This window comes from Sus scrofa, chromosome 9 (assembly GCF_054392235.1).
Source record: "Sus scrofa isolate SSC_HxYL_T2T_F1_AM1 chromosome 9, Sscrofa_HxYL_maternal_Yorkshire_Landrace_v2.0, whole genome shotgun sequence".
Lineage (NCBI taxonomy): Eukaryota > Metazoa > Chordata > Mammalia > Artiodactyla > Suidae > Sus > Sus scrofa.
In genome coordinates, this window is record NC_139391.1 from 79,234,343 (window position 1) to 79,255,780 (window position 21,438).

Genomic DNA, 21,438 nt, shown 5'->3' on the forward strand with positions numbered 1-21,438 from the left:
ACCTTACTAACCCAAAAAAATTTTTAACAAATACATAATGAGAGAAAGAATGTCTCATCAAGCCAAGCTACATTTTTGGAACTTCTCTTTTCCCTTGATAATCAAACTAAAAGACATTAGTTGGTGATTACATTTAGATATTGTTAAGTAATAAAATTGCATACCTAGAAGAATAAAGGTATTCAACTCAAATCCACTAAATAATATTAGACACATGTTTAAATGAGTCTATTTTAGTAATTTTTTTTAAAAAAGCAGAAGGTAATGATGAAATCAAACTCAAAATTGTAACTTAAAGAGGGTTTTAATGGATTAGAGCTGAGATTTCAGTATAAATTCATGTTTAGTTTAAAATAAACACAGATGATTACATATGTAGAAACATGTATATTTGTTTATACACTAGCTAGTAAACACATACATTTCCTTGCTCTGTCAGCGAGAGGGCAAGAAACAGTGACATTCCAGTAGCAGTGAGGAGACCTAACACCTAGATCTTAGTTCCTAGTACCACTTTCCAAGAAGGAACCAGGACTCCTTAGAGAAATGGCTGATTCTAGTGTAGGGGCAGGAAATAGGATGATCTTGGAGTATCTTCAAGTGCTAGAAGAGTGAAGGTAGCCCTCCCTCCCAAAAAAAAAAAAAAAAAAAAATCTCAAAACTTAAAACCCAAAGCAAAAACCCATGTGATGAAGACATGTCAAAGGGACACATAAGCAAACTGAAAGATTTCCCAGAAAACTGCAACAATTTGAGAAACTTAAAAACAAAACAAGGAGTAGCCACGTGGCTCAGCGGATCTGATTCTGTCACTACTGCAGCTTTGGCTGCAGTTGAGGCATGGGTTCAGTCTCTAGCCTGGGAACTTTCACATCCAGTAAGTGGGGGCAAAAAAATAAAACAGAACGGTATTGGGTTATAACACAAAGTATAAAATAAAATCTATGAGTTCATACTTATAGAACCAGATGATTGAATAAATAGATCAGGGGAGACAAATTTCCTGTACAGAGTTGCAAATAATTTGTGTAGATAACTCTGCTGGCAAGAAATAGGGCCATAACCTCCACTCCTTTAGTGTGGACTGTGCATAGTGCTTCCAAAAGGTACAAATGGGAAGGAGGGGAAAAGTAACTTTACAGGGGAGGAACCTGGTGAGCACTCCCTCAGACAGTGGATCAAGGTTAGCATAAACAATAACAAGTCATGTAAAAATAGTATCGAGTTCTCATCTTGGCACAGCGAAAATGAATCCGACTAGGAACCACAAGGTTGCGGGTTCAATACCTGGCCTTGCTCAGTGGGTTAAGGATCTGGCGTTGCCTTGAGCTATGGCGTAGGTTGCAGACATGGCTGGGATGTGGCTTTGCTATGGCTCTGGCATAGGCTGGCAGCAACAGCTCTGATTAGACCCCTAGTCTGGGAACCTCCATATGCTGTGGGTGCGGCCCTAAAAACACAAAAGACAAAAAAAATAAAATACAAATAAAAATAGTATTTACCCTTGATAGAAAGGAATAGGAATGGCACTCCACCTCTGTGATCTTCCTTCCAAAAATCCGTAACTCAAGTCTAACCATAAGAAAGATCACTAGTCAAACCCCAATAGAAGAGACTTCTATAAAATACCTGATCAATACTCCCCCAGACTGTCAAGGTCATCAAAAATGAGGAAAGTCTGGGAAACTGTCACCTGCAAGGGGAGTGTAAGGAGACATGACAGAATGTAACAAGGTATTCTGGATGAAATCTTGCAACAGTAAAAGGACCTTGAGTTAAAATAAGGAAATCTGATTAATATATAGACTTTAGATAATAAGAAGAATGTATCAATATTTGTTCATTAATTGTGACACATGTGTCATACTAACATGTCAAGGGAAATTGGTATAAGGTATAAGGGAATTCTGAAATATCATCTCAATTTTTCTGTAAATCTAAAACTATTCTAAAAACAGTTTATATTTTTGAAAGTATATGTTGGAGTATAAAAAGCCCTCTTGGTTTGAGATTGTATGTATAAACTATTAGCAGTCTAAAGGTCAATTGTATTGAGTTTTTATTTATTATTCTTTCCTTGGTTTGCAATGTTAACTGCATTCTTTTGATAATATGATTCAAAGCTATTTACTTTCACTCCCTCTGGCGAAAACTTCCCCATATGCTCCTCAGTATGCTATTCTGTAACCTCTTATTGCAGTATTTTTTTAATAAAAAACTCTTTGCAAAAACAATACATTGTGGAGCTGAGTTTTCAATTTTATTGAGTGAAGGACATTAGTTCTTCCCGTTGTAGGTTCAAATAAATTTTGTATTTAAAACATAGATTTCATATATATTATTTTACTCTGAAAAGGAAAATGTGCCTTGTTAGATAAACAAAATATACTGCAATATGTTACAGTTGTGGATCTTGAGGGCTGAAAATGACCCTGAAATGAAGAACTTCAAGTACAGGATTGTACAAATTATTTCAACAATGACTAAATTATGGCAGCCAGGACAAAAAGAACATAAGCAAAACAAAATTCTAAAAAAACTTAAAGCACATCATAAATCAAAAATATTTATAAATATTAGGAACAATATTCAAATAATAAAGGTCGACTTTTTTCACAATTTCTGAATATGGCACAGGAATATATGTGGGAGTCTATTTGCCATATTTATATAAATAAAGTCAGTTCATTTTTATCTGTTTTGGAGAATGTTTATTAAGATCAATGACTTTTCTCTGATATTAAAATTTTGCACAAACCCAGAAAAATTCTGGAAAGAAAGCTGTTTTTCCCTTTGTGCAGGATTGCTTTTTCTAGGGAGCTAAGATTGGAGAATTCATTTAGAAAAAGGGGGATTCTGGAGTTCCCGTCGTGGCGCAGTGGTTAACGAATCCGACTAGGAACCATGAGGTTGCAGGTTCGGTCCCTGCCCTTGCTCAGTGGGTTAACGATCCGGCGTTGCCGTGAGCTGTGGTGTAGGTTGCAGACGCGGCTCGGATCCCGCGTTGCTGTGGCTCTGGCGTAGGCCAGTGGCTACAGCTCCGATTGGACCCCTAGCCTGGGAACCTCCATATGCCACGGGAGCGGCCCAAGAAATAGCAAAAAGACAAGAAAAAAAAAAAAGAAAAGAAAAAGAAAAAGGGGGATTCTACTAGAGCATGATGATGTTACAAGTACAGAAAGCAGGCTTTAGATATTGGGGAAACTGGTACTGCTAAAGAAAATTATACCAATTCAAAGTAGGACAAAATAATGACTGTATGTCTTTTCAGTATCCTATCATAACACTGTCTGATAAGATCACCAAAGATTATCCAGTTCTCTAAGGGATGAGCCTTTGTTTGACTTACTAATTACCTTCGATTAAGACCCAGATTCTGTGAGTTATACGTCAGTGGTTTTTTTTCCAGTAGAAGTGTAAATGACTTCTCTCCGGTAGAAAAGATAATCCAGAAAGTTACACTTTTATCACCCTGTAGGATATTAACCATTTTATCTCTCACTGCGTACATTTACTTCAGGAAGACTTTTTTTCTTCTGACAGTGTAAATCAATCTTAATCTCTGTGTGTGTAGGTATTCACACATCTATACATAATATGTATGAATAATACATATTACATGTGTATATATATTTCAAGTGTTCTTTGAACCAGCTTAACCATTCTACTCGTAACTTTAAGTCAAATACACCTTTGACATATGTTTATACTGTATTTGTACGGGTCAAGCTATAATAAAATGACTCAAAGTATTTACTTTTAATTTTTCAGGTGAGAACTACATACATTCTTCAACCCTTTAAAACAGGTGACTGAAAAAAAGTTTTATGCCTCAATTCATTGGTTTAGAGCTGAATTACTGCCACTAGATTTCACCTCTTCCCAACTACTGCATATATCCTCATCTATTTATGATTGTGGCTCAAAGCAGTACTTGTGAGCTACTATTGGTAATGACAGAACACATAGCCTACCTTTTGTAATGTTGAACAGTTTGATCTTGTGATGGATGAACAATGTACCATAAGCTTTCAGAGCTTTTAAACAAAAGATCTTTGACTGATATCTGCTTAACATTTTACACTTAAAAACCCACCCACTTCATTAATGAAAATCAATATTTACTCATCTTTCATTAAATATTCTCAAGAGAATAAAATAGATTTCGATCTGTGGGTTATATGAGGGGAAAAACCTAATCGACTAACAACAACATTATCATCATCGTTATCTTTTCTAACAGAGAGAAATAATTTATCCAGTAATCAACTTTATCAATTGTCCTTTTCGGGACATAGTCACCACAGGATTGAATATAGTGCATAGATACTTGAAATACATAAAACAAGCGCAGAATAACTACTATGTTAAATATCATTAAATGATCATGTGGACAAATTAATGAACAAGTCATCTGGCTATGCAGTCAATCTAGGAAGGAAGATCTAGAAAATAACAGTTGTCCTTGAAACTCCCCTGTATGTAGCTTCTAGGACAAAATAACGAGTGTCAACAAATGGTGTAACCAGTATTGCCGATGAGAAAGCTCCTAAACGTTAGACTTTATATAACACAGTCAGCATTTTACACATAAATGGTCATGGAAGTACAAAGCCCTGTCCCAAGGAAAACTCCTTCTTTTCCTGCTTATATTTACTTATTGTTCTTACTGAACCAGTAATTTACAAGAGCCAGGAAGTGGCATGGTTGGAATTTTAATGCAAGACTTTTAACTCTATACCCAGTCCTTCTTCAAAAGATAATAGTATACATATTCTGTACACCTTGACTTTATTTCAGATCAGGGTTTATTAAAACTTATTTTGTATTTCAGCAAGGGAAAAAAGATTCTCAAGGTTTCACTTCATAGGAACAGGATGTGTGCATGTATAGTAAATTCTGAATAACCCATGCCAATAAAGAGCATTCGCATGAAAAAGGAAAATATAACTAGTGTAACACTTGCAATAGAGATCTGTTCTACCTCCAAAGATATGAATGTGTATTTACCTGTCCATTCACATGCATGTGTTTCATGACAAACACCATGTAGTCAATGCCTAATGTTTCCCACATATTTTCTGTCCAAATATTTAGTTAATGCCACCCACAATGGGGTTTCCCAAATACATACGTTCAGAAAACTTGAGGGTTTATCATTCTTTTACTGAAGTACTGTCTTTCTTACTGAGGCAAATTATACTTGTGATCCAAAGGCTAATAAATCTAATAAGCTTTAGGGTTTTTCAATACTTTAACAAATATACATAACACTACAATTTAGTCTTCCAACATAAAGGTGCCTTATTAAATAAGTCAAGTGGAAAGGCTAACCATGCTAGATTGGGGACTCAGAACCTCAGGTTCCAAGTTAGTTCACAGGACGTGTGTCACATGATACAATTAGTAAATCACCTGGAACTGTTTTCCTCAATGGAAAATCAGAGGGCTGGACTGATTTCTAGAAAATGGCTAAGTTCTTTCCCTTACACCTCATAATTGATAGTCTTCCTAAATTTTTCCTTCATGAAAAATAAATTTCAAATAAAATTCTTGTTTATGAAAGTATAAGCATCTAAAATAAATTGCAAATAACATTCTGTGTTTATTAAAGCACAAGCATCTAACATTTAAATAGATAGTTCATATCCTTTATAGTAGAATTATGAATTTGTTACTGGAGAAATGTTCAATTTATTGTAACAATAACTATAACTTTGACAGGAAGAAAAAAATTGTATCACTTAAACTTGGACATTCTGCAGTATTTTTTATATATTGACTAAAAATCAAACTGTATTAAATGCTAAGGATTATGTCATAAACTTTAAAAATAAACATCTCACAGATTGCCAGATTATTTATCTGAGAACATATAAATACAAACTAATATGAATCATTATAGCATTCACTTTTGAGTGTGACTAATGAAGTCAATAGTAAAACCTATATAACTGAAATTCCCAACTTTGAAAATTAAAAAAAAAAATTGTCAGTGTGAATTCTATAAGCTTCTGTTTTCCAATTCTCTAATTCTTCTTTTCCTATCAAAAATATTTCTCACTTAAGAATTATCTTCAGAATCATTAATAGCCAAATCAAGTTTCAATATGGTCTTACTAAATAATTTGGCACCTCACCTAAGGGAAAAAAAAGCAAATAATTTCCAGAAGAATTAAAACATAGTTTTTTCTATAAGTGTTGGCATTTCAGTTCTGCCCAGAGACCCTCTCAAATTTAGCTGGAGATAGTTTCCATGGTAACTGAAGAATGTGTTTGATGAGTCTTTGAAACAGACAAATAAGAATCTTTGCTTCTCATGCCACTTACAAGGGCTTAATTTCTAAAATATACAAACAGCTTATACAACTCAATAACAAAAAAAAACACCCAATCAGAAAATGGACGGGAGATCTAAAGAGACATTTCTCCAAAGAAGATATACAGATGGCCCACAGACACATGAGAAGATGTTCATCATCGGAAATTATTAGAGAAATACAAATAACTACAATGAAGTACTACCTCACATGGGTCAAAATGGCCATCATTAAAGTCTACAAATAACAAATACTAGAGAGGGTGTGGAGAAAAGGGGACTCTCCCACACTGTTGGTGGGAACGTAAATTGGTGGAGCCACCATGGGAAGCAGTTTGGAGCTTCCTCAAAAAACTAAAAATAGAGTTGCCATATGATCCAGCAATCCCAGTCCTGGGCATATATCCAGACAGTACTGTAATTCAAAAAGATACGTTCTCCTTTATGTTCATAGCAGCACTATTTAGAATAGCCAAGACATGGAAGCAACATAAATGTCCATCATGAGATGAATGGAAGATGTGGGACACACATACCACATATACATATATATATATATATAGTGTATGGGAGGTAGGCTAAGGAAGAATTGGGAATTTGGGATTAGCAGATGTAAACACATATATAGAATGGATAAGTCATAAGGTCCTACTGTATAGCACAGTGAGGTGTATTCAGTATCCCATAATAAACCATAATGAAAAAGAAATGAAAGAGAATATATATGCATATATCTGTATCACTTTGCTCTACAACATTATAAATCAACTAACTTCAATAAAATACATTGTTTTTAAGAAAGACTCTTTGCTTCTTACAAGTGAACAACAATTTACCTTTCTGATGCTTAATGGACTCGAATTTATGCTGGTTTAAGACAAAAACTGGAAAAAAAGTCAGTTCTGTCAACCACACAAAGTTTGGAAGGTAGCTATCAATAAAATTGAGGTCAGTATAAGATACTGATATACATCCCAGTTCTTTTAGTCTTCCTGAAATAATTTTTCCAAAGAGAGGAATATATTAACATTTGATATTAAATATCTTATACTGCTATGAAGAATTTTAAAAACTAATTTTCCTATTCCAAGAAAATATATCACTTACCATTGCCATTGTTGATTTTTAATTAATTACTTCCTGTGGAATCTGCAATGCAAAATTGTGACACTGTAAAAAAATCAGATTGGTCTTTAAAATTATTTTTTAATGGCCGCACCTGCAGCATATGGAAGGTCTCAAGCAAGGGAGCAATTCCGAGCTGTATTTGTATACACCATGGTTGAGGAAACACAGGATCCTTAATCCACTGCACTGGGCCAGGGATTCAATCTGCAACTCTGCAGTGACCCAAGCCTCTGCAATCAGATTCTTAACCCACTGTACCACAGCAGGAATTCTGGTCTTCAATTTTTTAATGTTTGTTTGGGGGGTTTGTTTTGGTTTTAGTAGAGAAAAATTAGGGATGGGTTAATGGGAATGCACAAGTCAGTATGTGAAGGAAGGAAATATTTGCAAACTACTGGGCTGAAAAACAGGTATACCTTTTCAAAAGGCTAAAAAAATCCCCATGAAAGTAAAAAAGAATATTGGTATAACTCAAGAACAAATCATGATCCTACTTAAAAGTATCTCTGCATACACTTGTATAGAAAAGATATAAAAGCAGATAAATGTACCCCAATCACAAACCAAAATCAACAAAAAGACAGTCAACTCCCTAAAAAAGAATCTGTGTTTCTCTTGGTTATGACACTGGTTACCAAGGTAGTGATTATATTTGAGAGACCCCTGGGTACAAATCCATCCTCTTGAAGACTTTCAATAAAATCTAAGTCAAACAGACCCTTCTAATGGACTAACTTGTGCTCCCAGTATTCAAATTCCCGAATCTTAGCAAATGGCGCTTGTTGCAAAGCAAAGGCAAAAATTAAGGTAATTATTGAAATTTTCCATTTAAAACTGCTTTTACCTCAACTCTCCAGAACAGAAAGTTAAAACATTTCCATCTAGTATAATTTCTTAGAACCCTGTGACCCAGGCATTGTAATTGGCTGGATAGCCAGTAGCCCACATAAGTATTTATGTGATTTAGAGAATATGAGTGCTGGTGTTGGGGCTCATGGCATGTAAAGTACAAGCTGAATTTAAGCTCTCCCTTACCTCTTTATCCAGACATATTTGGGCAGTATATAAACTGCACAGCTGTCTAAGATAGAGCATTGGATCTTAAGTATGCAGTGATGAATAGAACACCTACAGAAAACAATAATTGAAATCTGTTATTAAAGGACTGTTAGTATTTAAACCAACCCGATCAATAGTTTAAGAACCTACCATGTGCCAAGAACACTATTTAAGGAATACAAAAATGGGAGCTAAGAACTACAGAAGAACCCTCGTCATGTAATGACTTCTTCAAATTCCTATACCAAGAGACTTCACCAAACCAGTTGTGGCTTTTGGCAGCTGAAGACACATCCCCCTGGGATGACCTTACCCTTCTCCGAGTTCTGGCCTGCAAAAGCTCAAGGCTATCAAAAGAATTTAATGTTTGTTCTATCCTGTTCGAGACAATAGGACCCTGCTCCCCAATTCTTAGAACATTTACCAACAAAATCAAAACAAAAAAGAAAGCTTACAATCATAAATCCTTCATCCATCCCTTTAAGATAAATGTATATGTATCTCCTATAACCACAGAGTCTTTTTCAAGAACTGAAAGCCATTTCTTCAAAATGTTACCTGCAGAAAGGATAAGACCTCTGTCTTCCAGTCTCTTTCGGAGAATATAATCCTAACTTCAATTCTTGCTAGAAGCTACAGCTGGCCCAATCATGTGTATACTGACTGATCCTCTTACCCACTTTTCATAATTTTTCACTCCCCTGACACTGCTTGAGCACTCCCCTTTCCCTAATCCCCTTTTTTCCCTTTAAAACATTTAGTCACCTCTGTACAATTTGGAATGGAGCTCTGTTCTTTCCCCTGCTGCCAATAGTTACTGAATAGAATCTGTTTTCCCCACTCTAACTAATGTTTGGCTTTGTTTACCTTTGACAGGTCTAAAGAAAATATTCTAGTGGGAAAAATAAATGGCCATAAAATATAAAATAAATATGCTATGATAGTACGTTTGTTTGACTAGAGTGTGTATATAAAGACTGCACATTGATACAGATAATGATATATCTGAGAAGAAGAGGGACATCCATTGGGCAGAGGAGGAAAGAAATATGGAAGGAGAGGAAATTTATCTGGGAATTATGAGTTTGAATTTGAACAAGAGAAAGAGAATTTGGGGTTTTTTGTTTGTTTGTTTTTGTCTTTTTCTAGGGCCGCACGTATGGCACATGGAGGCTCCCAGGCTAGGGGTCTAATCGGAGCTGTAGCCACCAGCCCACGCCAGAGCCACAGCAACGCGGGATCTGAGCCACATCTGCAACCTACATCACAGTTCACAGCAATGCCAGATCCTTAACTCACTGAGCAAGGCCAGGAATCGAACCCACAACCTCATGGTTCCTAGTCAGATTCATTAACCACTGAGCCACGATAGGAACTCCAAGAGAAAGAGAATTTAATTTAGCACTGACATAGGTTCATATTATTCCAGAAGACATAAGCATTATCATAACTATACCAATAAATTGCAAGATCCATAAAGCACAGATCTTATTTTATATCTGTATCATCAATATGTAAAATACAATGGTCTAAATGAAAAGTCATCAAATTACCAAATACATGAAGTATAATTTAAACAGACACTAAATATATGAACTAAAAGGAAGCTTATACAAACTTAATCAGAAAATTGGGAGTTCCCGTCGTGGCGCAGTGGTTAACGAATCCGACTAGGATCCATGAGGTTGCGGGTTCGGTCCCTGCCCTTGCTCAGTGGGTTAATGATCCGGCGTTGCCGTGAGCTGTGGTGTAGGTCGCAGATGCGGCTCGGATCCCGCGTTGCTGTGGCTCTGGCGTAGGCCGGTGGCTACAGCTCCGATTCAACCCCTAGCTTGGGAACCTCCATATGCCACGGGAGCGGCCCAAGAAATAGCAGCAACAACAACAACAAAAGACAAAAAGACAAAAAAATTAAAAAAAATTTAAAAAAAAAACTTAATCAGAAATAAAGAAACATTACATCTGATGCCCATAGAAGTAAAAAGAATCATGAGACTTGTATGAACAATGATATATCAACAAACAAGACAACCTGTAAAAAATAGATAAACTGCTAGAAATATATATAACCTACCAGGACTGAATCATAAAAAAAAAAATAGTCAGTCTGAAGAAACCTATAATTACTGTAGACATGGAATCAATAATTAAAAACCTCCAAACAAATGTTTGGGACTAAATGGCTTCGCTGGTGAATTCTACCAAATATGTGAAGAATTAACACCACTACTTATCAAAGTTTTATAAAATACTGAAGGAGAGGGAATACTTCCAAACTTATTATACTGGGCTAGCATTACTGTAACATTCAAACCAGAAAAAGACACCACAAAAAAAAGAAAACTATAGGTCAATACCCATGATGGATATAGATGCTAAAATCCCCAACAAAATAATAGCAAACCAAATTTAAGAGCACATTAAGAGTGTCATACACTATGATCAAGTAGGCTTAGCCCTGGGATGCAAGGATGATTTAACATATGAAAATCAATTAATGTAATATGCAACATTAACAAAATAAAGTATAAAATCACATGTCCATTTCAATAAATGCAAAAAAAAGCATTTGATAAAATTCCATGCCCCTTCATGATAAAAATTTTCAACAAGAGTTCTTGCTGTGCCACAGCAGATTAAGAATGTGACCACAGTGGATTAAGAATCTGACTGCAGCATCTCGGGTCACTGCAGGTGTGCAGGTTCAATTTCCAGCCCAGTACGGTGGGTTAAGGATCCAGTTTTGCCACAGCTGTGGCGTAGGTTGCAGTTGTGGTTTGGATTCGGTCTCTGGCCTCGGAACTTCCAAATGCTGCTGGTACAGCCATAAAAAAAAAAAAAAAAAAAAAAAAACTAGGAGAGTATCTGCATGAAAAAAAGACATATGTGCAAAACCCACAGCTGACATTTTAATCAATGGTGAAAAACTTAAAACTTTTCCTCTAATATCAGGAACAAGACCCTCTCTTACCACTTTTATTCGACATAGTACCAGAAATCCTAGTCAGTGCAACTGAAGGAAGAAAGGAAAGAAGGAAGGAAGAGAAGGCATCAAAATTGGAAAGGCAGAAGAAAAACTGTCCCTGTTTGCAGACACATGATCTTTGTATAAAAAATCCTAAAGACCTCACCACAAAACTGTTAGAATAAACAAATTCAGTAATGTCAACATACAAAAATCATTTGTGTTTGTATACACTAACAAGGAACTATCTGAAAAGGAAATTAGGAAAACAATATTATTTACAATAGCACTAAAAAATAAAATACTTAGGGAAAAAACCTAACTAAGGAGATGAAAGATTTATATAGTAAAAACTACAGAACACTGATGAAAGGAATGAAAGACTAGGAGTTCCCATCACGGCTCTGTGGTTAACGAACCCGACTAGCATCCATGAAGATGTGGGTTCGATCCCTGGCCTTGCTCAGTGGGTTAAGGATCTGGCATTGCCATGAGCTGTGATGTAGGTCACAGATGTGGCTCAGATCCCACATTGCCGTGGCTCTGGTGTAGGCCAGAGGCTACAGTTACGATTTGACTCCTAGCCTGGGAACCTCAATATGCTGCTGGTGCGGCCCTAAAAGATAAAAAGACAAAAAAAAGAAAAAAGAAAAAAATTGAAATCAAAGTCTATACAACCAAATGGAAAGCTTGTGTCCGTGGGTTAGAAGACTTAATATTGCTAAAATATCCATACTAGCGATTGAAAGAATCATCACAATCCCTGTCAAAATCCCAGTAACAGTTTTTTACAGAAATAGAAAAAAATAACTCTACAAAACATATGGAATTAAAAGTAGCCAAATTAATTACAACTATTAATAAAGCTGGAGGCATCCCACTTCCTGGTTTCAAAACATATTACACTTTTTACCTTGATCAAAATAATATAGTACTGGTTAGGACAGACATATAGGTCAAAGGAAAAGAACAAAGATCCAGAAACAAATCCATACATATATGGTCAACTAACTGATCTTCAAAAAGGATGGAAAGAATACACAATGGAGAAAGGTGCAGCCCTCGAAAAAAAATTTTTTTTTGTTTACAAAATGGTGCTAGAGTAACTAGATTTCACTATAAAGCCATCCATACTTTACAACCTAAATAAAAATTATCTTGATATATCACAGAAATTAAATTACAAAATTTTAGAAGAAAATCTTAATGACCTTGGTATACGTTTAACAGAACACACACAAAAAAACATAAAAAATTGACAATATACTTCATCGAAATTACATCTGCTTGCCAATAACTGTGAGGAATCTGACATTTCACTCAAGTTGTAAACTAATGCATAGCCTCCCATAGTTTTATGGATGCTGTCATCCAAGATTCCTGAATCAAAGCTTAAATATTCATGGCACAACAAGTAGCATGCCTATTCGCATATTTCTACCAATTTTCTTTGTCCCTAAATCCTACAGGGGTAAGGCAGATGGGCCTAGATGGATGTTTGAACATGCAGTGGGTTGCACTGTAGAAGAGGGAACTCAGATGTCTTATGATGTGCAGTACGCATGGCTGTCCTTTGCTCCAGGAAGATACATTCTGGCTTTTTGTTTGTTTTTTTTTTTTTGTCCTTTTGTCTTTTTGCCATTTCTTGGGCCGCTCCCACGGCATATGGAGTTTCCCAGGCTAGGGGTCGAATCAGAGCTGTAGACGCCGGCCTACACCAGAGCCACAGCAACGCGGGATCCAAGCCACGTCTGCGACCTACACCACAGCTCACGGCAACAATGAATCCCTAACCCACTGAGCAAGGCCAGGGATCGAACCCGCAACCTCATGGTTCCTAGTTGGATTCATTAACCACTGCACCACGACGGGAACTCCACATTCTGTTTATTATACCGGATAATTAACATGCCTGCCTATTGCTCTGGAAGGAGACACTGTCCGTCTCTTTCTTCCAAAGCTACCTGCTATACAACATCCATTAAAAGATAGTCCAGAAAAAAGTTCAGGTAGTAACCTGCTCACAATAAATGAAGAAACATGAGAAATCTATGAAACACTGTTTCCCCAAACTGTTCTTGCAAAGAAACACTGTTAAGTACATGAAAAAGAAAGACACAGAGAAGAAAATATTTACAACACATCTATGTAACCCAAAACGTATAAATAGTATCTACTATTTGATAAATATACAAACAACCCAAAAAATAAGAAAAAGTCTTAAATAGGTATTTCACAAAAGATATATGAATGGCCATTAAGACATGAAAAAATGTTCAACATCAATAGTCATCACAGAAATGCAACTTAAAACCACAATCTGATACTACTACATATCCATTAGAATGGCTAAAATTGAAAGCACTAATATTAAATATATTTATATTAATAATATTATTAAATAATAAATATATTTTATATTAATGTTAAATATTTAATACATTTATTCATACAAGTGTATTTATATGTTTTAAATTTTATATAATTAAAAATATGTTATACTAAAATTAAATATACTTTATATTAATATAAAATGTTGACAAGTATTTGAAGCAACCAGAACAGTCATATATTGCTGGTGGGGGTGTATAATAGCATAATCATTTTGTAAATGTGTTTGGCAATTTCTAATACCCTTAAAAATACATCTACCCCAGAATTCCCTGGTGGATAGTAGTTAAGGATCTGGCATTGTCACAGCTGTGGCTTGGGTCACTGCTGTGGCACAGGTTTGATCCCTGGCCAAGGAACTTCTGCGTGCTGTGGGTGCGTGCTGTGGGTGCTCCCCACCCCCCGCAAAAAATAAACCTACCCCATGACCCAACAATTTTTTTTTAGGTATGTAGTTAAAAAGAATTGAAATGTCCAATAAAAGACTTACACAAGAATAAGATTTGTATAAAAATATAATACTAGCTCAGTCTGGAAACATCCCAAATATTCATTAATGGGCAAATGAATAAACTGTGATATATTCACACACATGAATACTACTTGGCAATTAAAGAAACAAGTACTACCAATATATACAAAAACATGGATGAGCTGCAGAAATATTAGGTTGAGCAAAAGAAACCGTACACAAGACTGTATGATTCCATTTCTACCAAACTCTAGAAGAAACAGAATTAATCTATAGTGATAAAAAGGAGATCAGTGAATGCTTTGGGGTTCGGGACAGGGCTTGACTTCAAAATGCTCAAAGATCATTTTCAAGTAATTGAAATATTTTGCTTCTTGATTATAGTGGTATCTACTAAGTTGTATACATTTATCAAAACTCATTAAGCTGTACAATCAAAATGTGTATTTTATTGCATATAAATTACATAATTACATAAATTTTATTGAGGATGTAATCCAGTTACATAAAAGATGACCTGAAATAACAAACTCACAGGTAAATATATTGTGAATGAAAAATGTGGTATTACATCTGAATACAGTGAAACATAGATTTAAATGTAATCATCTAGTATAGATGATTATACTAGATTCTGTACATAGAATGCAATTTTTATGAATATTGAGAATGTATTAGTAATTATAAGACAGTTCAGTAAGGTAGCTGGACACAAAATTAATGTATAAATCTTAATTCTTTTGCTATTTACAGTTTTAGAATGTAATGGTGAATATATCCAAGTAACAACATGTAAGTAAAAACACTTGGAACTACATTTGAAAGGACATACATAAACGTATTTTATAATTCCACTGTGGAACACAAGACATATTTGAAAAATGTAAGACTGTTTTTTGTTGACTGGTGCTTTATAACAAATCACTCCAAAACTAGATGGCTGAAAATATTTGCTTATTTGTAGATTTGCTAGGGTTTAGCTGGCCTGGAAGGAGCTTGCCTGGGCAGCTCTGCTTCCCCCATAATCCTTCAGGCTGGCGAGGGCACTTCTTCATATTGTAGCAACTGGAATGGATCTGTTCTACACATCTCTCATCCTCCTCCTGGGCTCCTAGCAGATGGATAATGTTCTCCTAATGCCAGTGGCAGAGGCAGTCCCATGACTCAAGTGCATTTCGAATTCTGCCTATGTTACTATGACAATATATCTTTAGTCAAGGCAAGCCTGCACATTCATGGCCAAAGTCAATGGGCAGGAAAAAGTACTCCTATGGAGGAGTAGAAGGGACTGCAAATCACATGGAAAGGTTGCCATTGATTAGATGTGTCTACCCCACCCTGCAATTGATATGTTGAAGCCTTAACTCTCAAGGTAATGGTGTGGCATTGAGGCTGTGGGAATTAGGGAGGTAATTAGGTTTACATAAGGTTATAAAGAGAGGAGCCCCCATGATGGGATTTGTGCCCTTGTAAGAGGAGGAAGAGACATTAAATCTCTCCACCACATGAGAATACAGAAAAAGGCAGCTTCCTACAAGCCAGGACGAGAACCTTCACAAGAGCAGAATCTGCTCGTCTCTAGGACTTCCCAGCCTCCAGAACTGTGAGAAATAAATTTCTATTGTCTAAGTCACAGACTCTAGGATTTTGTTCTAGCAGCCTAAGACATATTGTCATTCAAGGGATAGATGAAGAATTGGACTAATAATGCAATATACTAAAAAGGCATACCTGGATTTTGGATAGAAAGAGTAATTATGGTGATTTTTAAACATCTTTGACACAAACTAATCCTTTGACTTCTCTCATGAAGAAAAGTCTGATTCCTCCGCTTGAACCTGGGGAGCCTTTGTTGATGAATAGAATGTGCCAGGAAAAATGCTGCATGACTCCTGAGGCTTTGTTAGAAAAGGCTGTGCTTTTTAAGCATGCCTCAGTACTTTAGAGTGACTATTATTGTGCTAAATAAATTCGTTAATTTGCATAATGTGTTAGTACACATGTTTTCATTAGTGTGACTAAAATATATCCAATAATTAACACCTACAATTCTGCTTACCTTTACATTTCAAAAATTGTTTTATGTAAAATCCATAAACAAATTCAAATAGACTTTTAGATTTGTTTACAGCACTCAGCTTTCAAGCCATATGAATCTCAATAATTAAGAATAAAAATAAAACAATTATGTAAGACCAATTTTTTCTGATTATTCTGCAAAGAACTTTTGAGGGGCTGGTTAGTAGCTACACTGTTGGTATAAGGCAAAGCATAGAGTAGACAAAGTTAAGAAGGCCAAGTCCAGACCAGTATAATAAGGTACAAAGGTAAGTGTTCACTGTATCACTTGAAGGTGGAGTTAGTATGGAACCACAGAGCTGAAGCTGTCTGTTCGACAGGGACTGAAGCCAACCCCAAATCCTTCGTCTTCACTGTTTTAAGAAAGAATTACACTGATGTCCTGAAATGCAGCTTGTCTCCACACTCTGAACAGCTGGATTCATAGCACCATGAGTCAGCTGACCAGGACAAATACAAGAACAAACGATAGTGTTCTACAAACAAATAGCTAAATAGTGTTTGTTTGTTGTACAGAATTAGGGCAGCTACAAGGAGAACATCCATAACCAAACTGATAGAACATATAAGCAAAATTTGAAGCAAAACTGCTTAGCAATAGAATGTGAGGTAGGTGGGTAGAAATTCACAATAGCAGATAAATTTGCAGGAATTATGGTAAGCATATTGGATTTTTTTTCTAACCAGATCCAAGACATGTTGTCCATGACATGGAGACCACTCATATACAAGTGTTGAGAGCAGAGACTATACCTTCCCAGGAGAACAGCATGAACTTTCTACTTCTGCTTGTTCCTCTAAAACACGACATGAGAATATATCTACCTCCTATTATCTCTCTCTGTTCAAATTCTTTTTCCAATTTGAAATATCTTCTTCACTCCTGCTGCCACCACAAAGACTTCCTGGACATTGATATCTGGTCCAAATCTCTCTGATTGAGTTCTGCTCACTTGCTTTAATATTTTCCATCAATTAGCACCCTTTTGATGTTGTTTTTTAAGCATGCCTGACAATTATTAATGCGTGGGTGCTATAATTTTGATTAAACTCTAAACTCTTAAAATGAACGTCCAACTTTTTTTCATTATGCCAATAATTGGCACAATGTTGTGTTAAGTATAAGGTGTACAATGTACTGATTTGATACACCTATATATTGCAATATGGTTTCCACTGTAGCATTAGCTAATACTTACATCACATCACATAATTACCATTTTCCTTTTGTTATAAAAACCTTTAAGATCTAGTCTCTTAGCAACTTTAAAGAATAACACAGTAAGTTGACAATAATCACAATGATATCCATTAGAACTGCTGAATTTATTCTAATTGGAACTTTGTAGCTTTTGACCACTATTTCTTTAATTCCTCCATTCTTGGTAACTACTATTCTATTCTGTTTCTATGAATTGGCTTTGTAAAATTCCACAGATAAGCAATATCACATAGTATTTGTCTTTTTTTGTCTGACTTATCTCACTTAGCCTAACAAGTGAGGTCCATCCATGTTGACTCAAAAGGTAGGATTTTCTTCTTTCTCATGGTTGAATAAAATTCCACTCTCTCTCTCTCTCTCTATATATATATACACACACACATGTATTTATGTGTGTATGTATATCCAGTCAGACACTTGGGATTTTTTCTCATGTTGACTGCTGTGACTAGTGTTGCAATGAACATGAGAGAGTAGGTATCTTTTCAATATCCTATTTTAATTTCCTTTTAATATATACCCAGAAGCAGGATTGCTGAAATACATGGTAATCAACTTTCAATTTTAAGGAAGCTTCATACTATTTTCCATAGTCGCTACAAAATTTACATTTATACCAACAGTGCATAAGTGTTCCCTTTTCTCTACTTCTTTGCCAACACTTGTTATTTCATCTTTTTTATGATAGCCATTCTAACAGGTGTGATGTAATATCTCATTGCCGTTTTGATTTGCATTTCCCTGATGATTAGTAATAGTGAGCATAATTTTATATATCTGTTGGCCAGCTATATGTCTTTTTTGGAAAAAAAACTAGCAAATCGAATTCAACAGCAAATTAAAAGGATCATATATCACCCTCAGCCTGGCACAGTGGGTTAAGGATCTGGTATTGCCATAGCTGTGGTGTAAGTTGCAGCTGTGGCTCGGATTCGATGCTTGGCCCAGGGACTTCCATATGCCATGGGTGTGGACAGAAAAAAAAAAAAAAAAGAAAGAAAAGGATTATACATCACGATCAAGTGCGATTTATCCTTGGCATGAAAGAATAGTTCAACCTACATAAACCAATAAAGATGATATCCACTTTAAAAGAAGGAAAGATAAAAATAATATGACCATTTCAAGAGATGCAGAAGAAGCAGATGACGAAATACAATATCTTTACATGATAAAACTCTCAACAAAATTGAGTATAAAAGGAACATACCACAACATACTAAAAGCCATATAGGACAAGCCACACACTTCATATTCAATGGTAAAAGCATGAAAGCTTTCCCTCTGAGATCAGAAACAACAAAAGAGTATCCACTTTTACCACCTTTATTCAACAAAGTACTGGAAGTCTTAGCTTGAACATTCAGGTAAGATAAAACAATAAAAATTATCTAAATGAGGAGAAAAAAAGTAAATTTTTCTTTATTTGAAGATGATATGATTTTATATGTAGAAAATCCTAAAGACTATCAAAAAATCGTTACAATTGATGAATTCAGTAAAGTTGTAGGATATAAAATCAACATCATAAATCAATTGTGTTTAAATACCACTAACAATGAAATATCTGAAAAAGCAAGAACTCAGTGAAAAAGGACTCAAATTGTTTATTACAAGTAAATGAGGACCCTAACTGAAAAGATAGGGACAGGGAAAACGAGGCAGAAACAATATTGGAGGTGATTTCCAGGAATTTTTTTTAAATTTATGGAATATATAAACATACAAAAATAAATAAATAAATAAATATACAGATGCAAGAACCTCAGGAAACTCCAAGCAGGATAAAGAAAACCATATATGAGGTATATTATAGTGAACTGATGAAAACAAAATGAGAAGAATTTCATAAAATCAGCCCGAGAAGAAAACCCACTACATTACAATAATAGAAATAAAGCTGATAATAACTTTTCAAAAGAAACATAAGAAGCAGAAGGTAAATTACATCTTCAAAGTGCTGAAAGAAAAAAAACTAATAATTCACAATTTTACTCAGCAAAACCATCATTCAAAATGAAAGTGAAATAAAGGTGCTTATAGACAAAAGCAGGAATAATTGTCAGCATACCCATAATACAAGAAATGCTAAAATAAATTATTCATGCTGAAATAAACTAATATCAGATGGAAGTACAGAACTCCAGAAAAAAATGAAAAGTATCTTAAAAAGTAAATATTATCTGTTTTAATCATGAATAATACCAATGTCTTCTAGAGTTTTATGACAAATATAGAAGTGAAATATATGTTGACAATTGCACAAGGGCATGAGATTGTTAAATTTAGTTAAACTGTTGAAAAATTTCTGAATTATTCATAAAATGGTAAAATTACTAATATGACATAATCTGAAATAAACTCAAGGATGACCTAAAATGGGCAACATAATCACTTAAAGATTAGTACAAAGGGTATATCTAAGAAGTTACAGATAAAATATAATAATTTAAAAAATACTTGCTTAATACAACAAAAAGCAGAGAAGAAAAAAATCAGAAAAATAATCGGAAAAAAATTGAAAATAGAAAAATGGTAGACTTAAATGCGGCTATTCAACTATACTAGTAATTACCTTGAATGCAATAGTGATGAAATACTAAAATTAAGAAGATAGCGAGACAGACTTTTTTTAATATATTCTATTCATAATGGACACAAAAATATGAAAATTGATAGGCTGAAAGAATGAAAAAATATGTACCATGGAACTATTAACCAAAAGAAAGCTGATATGGCTATGTTATAAAAATAATAATTTTATTTCCACCTAATTATATTTGTTTGCCTGTTTGTTTTTGCAGGTGGTGACAAGAGATTATTTATTTCTTTATTTAGGCTTTTTGCCTTTTCTAGGGCCACTCCCGTGGCATATGGAGGTTCCCAGGATAGGAGTCCAATTAGAGCTCTAGCCACCTGCCTAAGCCAGAGCCACAACAACACAGGATCTGAGCTGCGTCTGTGACCTACACCACAGCTCATGGCAACACCAGATCCTTAACCCACTGAGCAAGGCCAGGGATCAAGCCCACAACCTCATGGTTCCTAGTCGGATTCCTTAACCACTGCACCACAAAGGGAACTCCAAATTATGGTTTTAACATATATAAAATAAAAATTAACAAAACTGAAAGAGAGAAATAGACAAATCCATAATCAGAGTAGAAGATATTAACATAATTCTCTCAGCAGTTATTAGAACAAGTAGACAAAAATATCCTGAGGACATGAAAAATTTGAACAATACTATTAACTAATTTGACCCTAAATGATATGTTTGGATTACTACATACTACAATTGCAGAATACATCCTTTTTAAGTGCACAAGAAACTTTTACCAAAAATAGACCACACTCTAAACCATAAAGCATGTCTCCAAAAATTACAAAGAATTGAAATAGCAAAACAATAAATTTGAAATTGACAGCAGAAATAGAAGCAGACAATCCCCTATTGCATAATTAAACACTTTTCTGAATACCTCAATAGGTAAAAAAATAAAAACACAATGAAAATTAGAAAATATTTTGAACTGAACATAATGTAAATATATGAAAACATTTCATGAATACAGTTAAGCATATGTTAATACATATAGAAACTGCTTGCTTTAAATTCATACATTAGGGTGTTCCCATTGTGGCTCAGCGGTAAGAAACCCAACTAGTATGCATGAGGACACAGGTTCAATCCCTGGCCTCACACAGAGGGTTAAGGATCTGGTGTTGCCATAAACTATGGTGTAGGTCACAGACACAGTTGGGATCTGGTGTTGCTGTGGCTATGGGGTAGACTGGCAGCT

At 35.1% G+C, this 21,438-nt stretch overlaps 1 long non-coding RNA gene across 2 annotated transcripts in view; it reads right to left on the reverse strand.

Moving 5' to 3' along the window:
- Positions 1-9,201, reverse strand: part of LOC106504957 (uncharacterized) — a 28,982-nt gene extending 19,781 nt beyond the window's left edge. For both annotated transcript variants that reach the window (XR_014816805.1, XR_001298950.3), the window contains exons 1-3: positions 9,065-9,201; positions 8,483-8,575; positions 7,427-7,468 (exon numbers count right to left, since the gene is read on the reverse strand). This is a non-coding gene — a long non-coding RNA (uncharacterized LOC106504957). The remainder of the gene's footprint in view (positions 1-7,426; positions 7,469-8,482; positions 8,576-9,064) is intronic.
- Positions 9,202-21,438: the final 12,237 nt, after the last annotated feature.